Genomic DNA, 5,437 nt, shown 5'->3' with positions numbered 1-5,437 from the left:
ACAGATCCACTAGGATGGAAAAACATTTTTACCATTTGGCAAATGCACCAACTCTCAACTCTAATGCTTCACAATGGAATTCCTTTTAGAATACATAGCTAGCTCCCACTTAAGTTTATCATCACGAGTCATGGCCTCTTTATAAGAAGATGTCTCCTTACAATTTTTCACCATCATGTAGTCAACCCTAGGTTTAAATCTCTCAAGGGGATGAGAGATATGAGTAGATCTGCATGGCACAATTGGTTGACTTGGAGTGGGAATTTCAGCCTCCACTCTTTTTTCTTGAGGCCCCATGAGGCTCTCAACCTACTGCTTAATAAATCCCCTTGCTTCTTGCTTACTAGTTGAACCCTTGTGTCCTCTTTTTGCATACTTTGTACACTAGAGCTTGCCCTACATGGGCAAAGTAATAGGTGACATTGTATCTTGGAAACTAACATTTCTTATTTTCACTTAAGGGGTTGCCTATGTATCTTTTTCTCATTGAGGATCACATCATTACTTCAAACAAGCTTTCTACCTTTTAGCTTCCCAAGCCAATAACCCATCTTACCAATCTATCCATAGCCCAAAAGATGTATTTAGTGGATTTTGGCTCTCACTTGCTATGCTTTTCCTTTGGTACATGCATATACACTCCACATCCAAATACTATTAAGTGACCATAAGAGGGCTTTTTGCATGACAATGCCTCTTTGAGAATATAAGCTTCACATCCAAATACTCTTAAGTGATCATATGAGGGATTCTTGCCCGACCATGCCTCTTCAAGAATTCCACCATCCAACCAACATTGTATTAAGAAATCTATTTATTAAATGTACAGTAATCACCATAGCCTTGGCCCAAAATCCTGGAGTAAGGTCATCACTAGATATCATACTCAACATCCTTCCATTTATTGTTCTAGTCATATGCTCTCCAACACCATTTTGGGCAAGATTACCAAGTTCAATGAGTTTCCTTTTTATCCCACATGCTCCACAAAAATTCGTAAACTCATTAAAGACATATTCTTCATCATTATCAATTTTAAGATAGTTGAGTCTTTTGCTAGACCAAATTTTTGCAAGTTTTAGACATTCCCAAAAACAAGACAGTCTCATCTTTCCTACCCATAGTGAAAGCCCACACTTTCCTAGTTGAATAGTCAATAAATGTGATAAAATAGGATAGCCCTCTATAAAATTTTTAGGTATAGGTCCACATATATCATTGTGCATTAAGTCAAGGGGCACACTCCTTTCTTTTTGTATAAGTTTTTCTAATGAGATGAATATGTATAATAATCACAAACAAAAATATTAGAAAAATCTAGAGAAGGCAAATAATCCAAATGAGATAGCATCTCATTTCCTTTTCTAAACATATGATCTAACTAGCAATGCCACAAAGATACCTTTCGCTACTTGTTTACTAGAACTACATGATTTTTGACAGAAGATACATAAAGGGGATAAAAATATTCACATTTGACTCCTTTAGCAACAACAAATGATTCCTTGTAGACTTTTGATGATGATTGACTCTGAAAAGTAAAGAGTATGCCAAGTCATACAATTGACTAGTAGATATCAAGCTCTTTGTAAGCTTAGGTATATGGTGTACATTTCAAAGAGTAATGCTAGAATCAAGTATCCAAACTTGATCTAGTTGTCAATCTATTACATCTTGCAATAGAACTTCAACATCATCATTGTATACAACCATTGTTTTTATTTCATCTGTATTTAACTTTCCTTTACCTTCTTTCTAGTTAGCATCCTTATTCTCCTTCTTGTTATATTTTTTGTCACCATCTAGAGTTGAATTACTTATGGCTATTCTAAACATGTCTCATGATGCAAGCAAGGAGCACATAAAAAAGATTGTCTTCACCTCATCTTTGGACCAACTTTTCAGCTCACATTTGACTAAATATGATATTGAATTCATTAAGATGGGAGGCAATAGCAGAGCCCTCTCTTATGTACAACTCAAATAAATTTTTCACAAGACATTTCTTATTAGAGGTAGTTTTCTTCTCATGAGTTTCACATAGCTTGTTCTGTAAGTCATGTGTAGTGGCCTCATTCACAACTATAGCATATATAAATTCTACTAAGCATAGCATAATAATGGACTTGGAAAATGCATGAAGCTTTGACCAATCATCTTCAGACTATCATCTATTTTACATTGGTGTCTCTTATGGGCCTCAACTACTTCTTCTCAATAAGAACATCTAGGATCTACTCCTTCCACAAATCAAAGTTAGTACCATCAAACTTCTAGATGTTATACAATTTCTTGTCCATCATAGAGGATAAAAATGAGTGCCAACAACTAACTACACAATGAAACTAGTAGAATTTCTGCAACACGTGTTCACAATATAACTAGAACCGAGAAGATAAAAATGAGCTAATACTCAGCAATAATGCATGCATTGCTATCTAAACGTTGTGAAAATCATTGTATATAGTTAAAGCATTTCATTACTCCATGTCAGGCATAGGATAGTGCAGATTGGTGGCTAAGTGTAATTAAAGATGACCAATATGGCGCAGTAATGGAAAGTGGCAATGTAGCTGATGATAGCGACTGAATGGAAAAAAAATGGGCTTTATAAGGAGCAAAGAGCATTGTTGAGTATTCCATCCATCAATGTATATAGTTCATCACACACATATGGTGACACCCAAATCTCCACACATGCAGATAGCTACATTGTTGCAGTGCTATTGCAACCATAACTATTTAGCTTATGCCTTGTATTTTCTAGTAGTCCATCCTTTGCATATATCCATTGGTTCGGGTCTTGCCATTTCTCGTTTTGTTGTCTCTCAGAGAGACCATGGCACCTTGTATGGACAATGTAAACTAAAGTGTTGGAATATATGAGCATTCTTTTTACAATCAATTTTGTCCATGATTGCCCATTTAGATAGGTTCTATTCAATATGTTGTGAGTGATGCATAATGTGCTCAATCTTAGCCCTATGAAAAAGATGTTGAGATGGTGAATAAGGTCTTTGATTTGATATATAGATTTATTTACTGATCTTGCATATTTGTGTTTGTGTCATGCTAGCATAATTTAAGACTATTGTCTTTATTTTATAGATTTTCTTTCAGAAGGAGGAGATGAGGTTCATTTGATACTAAAAAATGAAGAAGTCATCTCTATTTCCATATTGTCTCATGTTCAAATTATCTAGATGCATATTGTGGTGGATCAAAGATTGGAATGGGTAATGTATTTGTGATAGTAAATGAATCTTTCATGAATATTATGGTTTCTTTTCCTACTTGAGATGTGAGAGAGTTGAAACGTGTGGTGTGGAGAGCTATTTGATATCCCTTTTGGGTGTGAAGATAATAGATGATCAAGAGAGCACTACAACACTAGTGTCTCCAATTGAGGATTTTTGAAAAATAGAGCAATGTGATATTACTCAAAATATGGATAGCTTGTATATGTATGGAGAATGTGCACCCTCTAATGATACTATAGTAATTGATGTCATGTCACCTATCTCTTTTATGAGATGATAATGTAAGGATTCATAAGGTATGGAAGGATAAGCATGTCACCCTATGGGATGAGAGTAAGGTTTACAAAGGAGAAAGTAGAAGAGGTTCCACCAATCGACCCAACTCTCCTGCTCAACTTAAAGTCAAATGCAAAACCAGATTAAGTAGCTACAATAGTTGCATACCTAGACATCAGAGCTATTCAAGGCAAAACCTACTATAGAAATCATCATTGCAACATCCTAGGAAAAGCAGTAGTAAGACTAGAGCACTCAAAACCTTCCCAAGCAAAAAGATATAGTGGGTGACTTGGAAACTCTAGAGAATGTATAAAGAGCTCAAGGGAAGCAGGGCAATAGCACTTAAAGAAAAGCAAGAAGACCAAGGAGAACTAGAGGAAACTCAATAGAACTATAATACTTTCATCATCCATAGATTGAGAGACACAAGAGGTAGAATTTCAAAAGCAACTTGCAAGAAAAAGAGAATGGCTTGTAGGGGAAGACAAAGGAGTTCACTAAAAAGGAAGCATTGTTAATGAAGGAATTCCAAGAGCAATTGTGCAAGAGAAGAAGAACACCTTACAAGAATGGGTTGAGAAAATAGACAAGATGAGAAAACAAATGCTTGATATGAACTAGCAAATTGTTGATGATACTCCAAATCAAGCTCTCTCAAGAAAAGGAAAAAGTGCAACTTAGAAAAAGCGAGCACAAGCACCACTTCCAGGATAAAGAACAATGGAAGATTACATATGAAGACTTGCAAAGGACAATGGCTACCAAATTAACCCAAGAAGTAGACTCAACAGAAGGGGAAGCACAAAGATTGTGGGAATTAGCACTAATGAAGCTGTACATTGACCTATGGATTGATTTATATGGGGAATTCCAAAACAACATCCATCTTCAATAAGTAGCATAGGAGATCTACAAGGAGGTGGCACTTAGAGCATGCATTCTACAAATTGACGACCCTATTGAACTCAAGGCTCTCAATTAGACATAAGTATGTCAGAGAGCTTGGAACAAGTCAAGGAGGTCAACCTAAAGACTCTACATAACCAACTAGAAAACACCTCATATATCACTTGTAGCTAAAGGAGTACAAGGAATGAAAGATACATGCAATTGGACTTTTGCAAGATGAGTCCTCCCAGTAGAGTCTCCTCTTATCTTGGAGCAACTCAGTCATGGCATTGCCTACAAATCTGCATGATTTGCCAAATTTTGACTTTGGAGAGTCAATGGAGTAGCCAACTAAATAAACCATTGAGTTGAAGGAAGCCTTTAATGCCATGGTTGATGAGATGAAGGCAAAACCATACGTAATTGTTTTTCTTATTACACCAAAGGTCCTAGTAGAATAAGGACAAGGAAGTCATGAGGAGGTGGTACACAAATTTCAAATGCAAGAAGAATATAGTAGTGTAGTGACTTTTTATTTTAAGATGGATGAACGAGACAAGTTCAAGGAACCTTGCCCCATGAACAATGCGAGTATGCATCCGAATAGCCAAATCATAGTAGAGAAGTCGGCATGACTACTTGACATTGAGGCTTTCAAGGGACCTTATCAAGCCATAGTTGCCAAAAGCAAATATCTTACCATGAAACCATAGGAAGCCTAGCAAGGAACATGTGGAATAGAGATACCCCATCTTGAAAAACAAGAAGGTAGCATGGTAGGCCTTTGTTTAGTCCAATGATAGTGCAACGATAGATCCACTCCATTACCCCTATTCGTGTCAATACAGTAAGGAATACAAGGAGGGAGAACTTGGTAGATACAACTTTCCAAAGATTCCCAATGTCAAAGACACTGAGAAGAAAAGACTCCACCTATTCTAGGATCTTGACCTCATCCCATCTTTCATCTAGCAATTTACCAAATGCCAAATCCTTCCTTCATGATAAGA

The sequence above is a fragment of the Lygodium microphyllum genome, chromosome 18, assembly GCF_053477565.2.
Source record: "Lygodium microphyllum isolate KBCC chromosome 18, Lygodium_microphyllum_v1.1.10, whole genome shotgun sequence".
Classification (NCBI taxonomy): domain Eukaryota; kingdom Viridiplantae; phylum Streptophyta; class Polypodiopsida; order Schizaeales; family Lygodiaceae; genus Lygodium; species Lygodium microphyllum.
Note: the sequence above shows the minus strand (reverse complement) of the source record.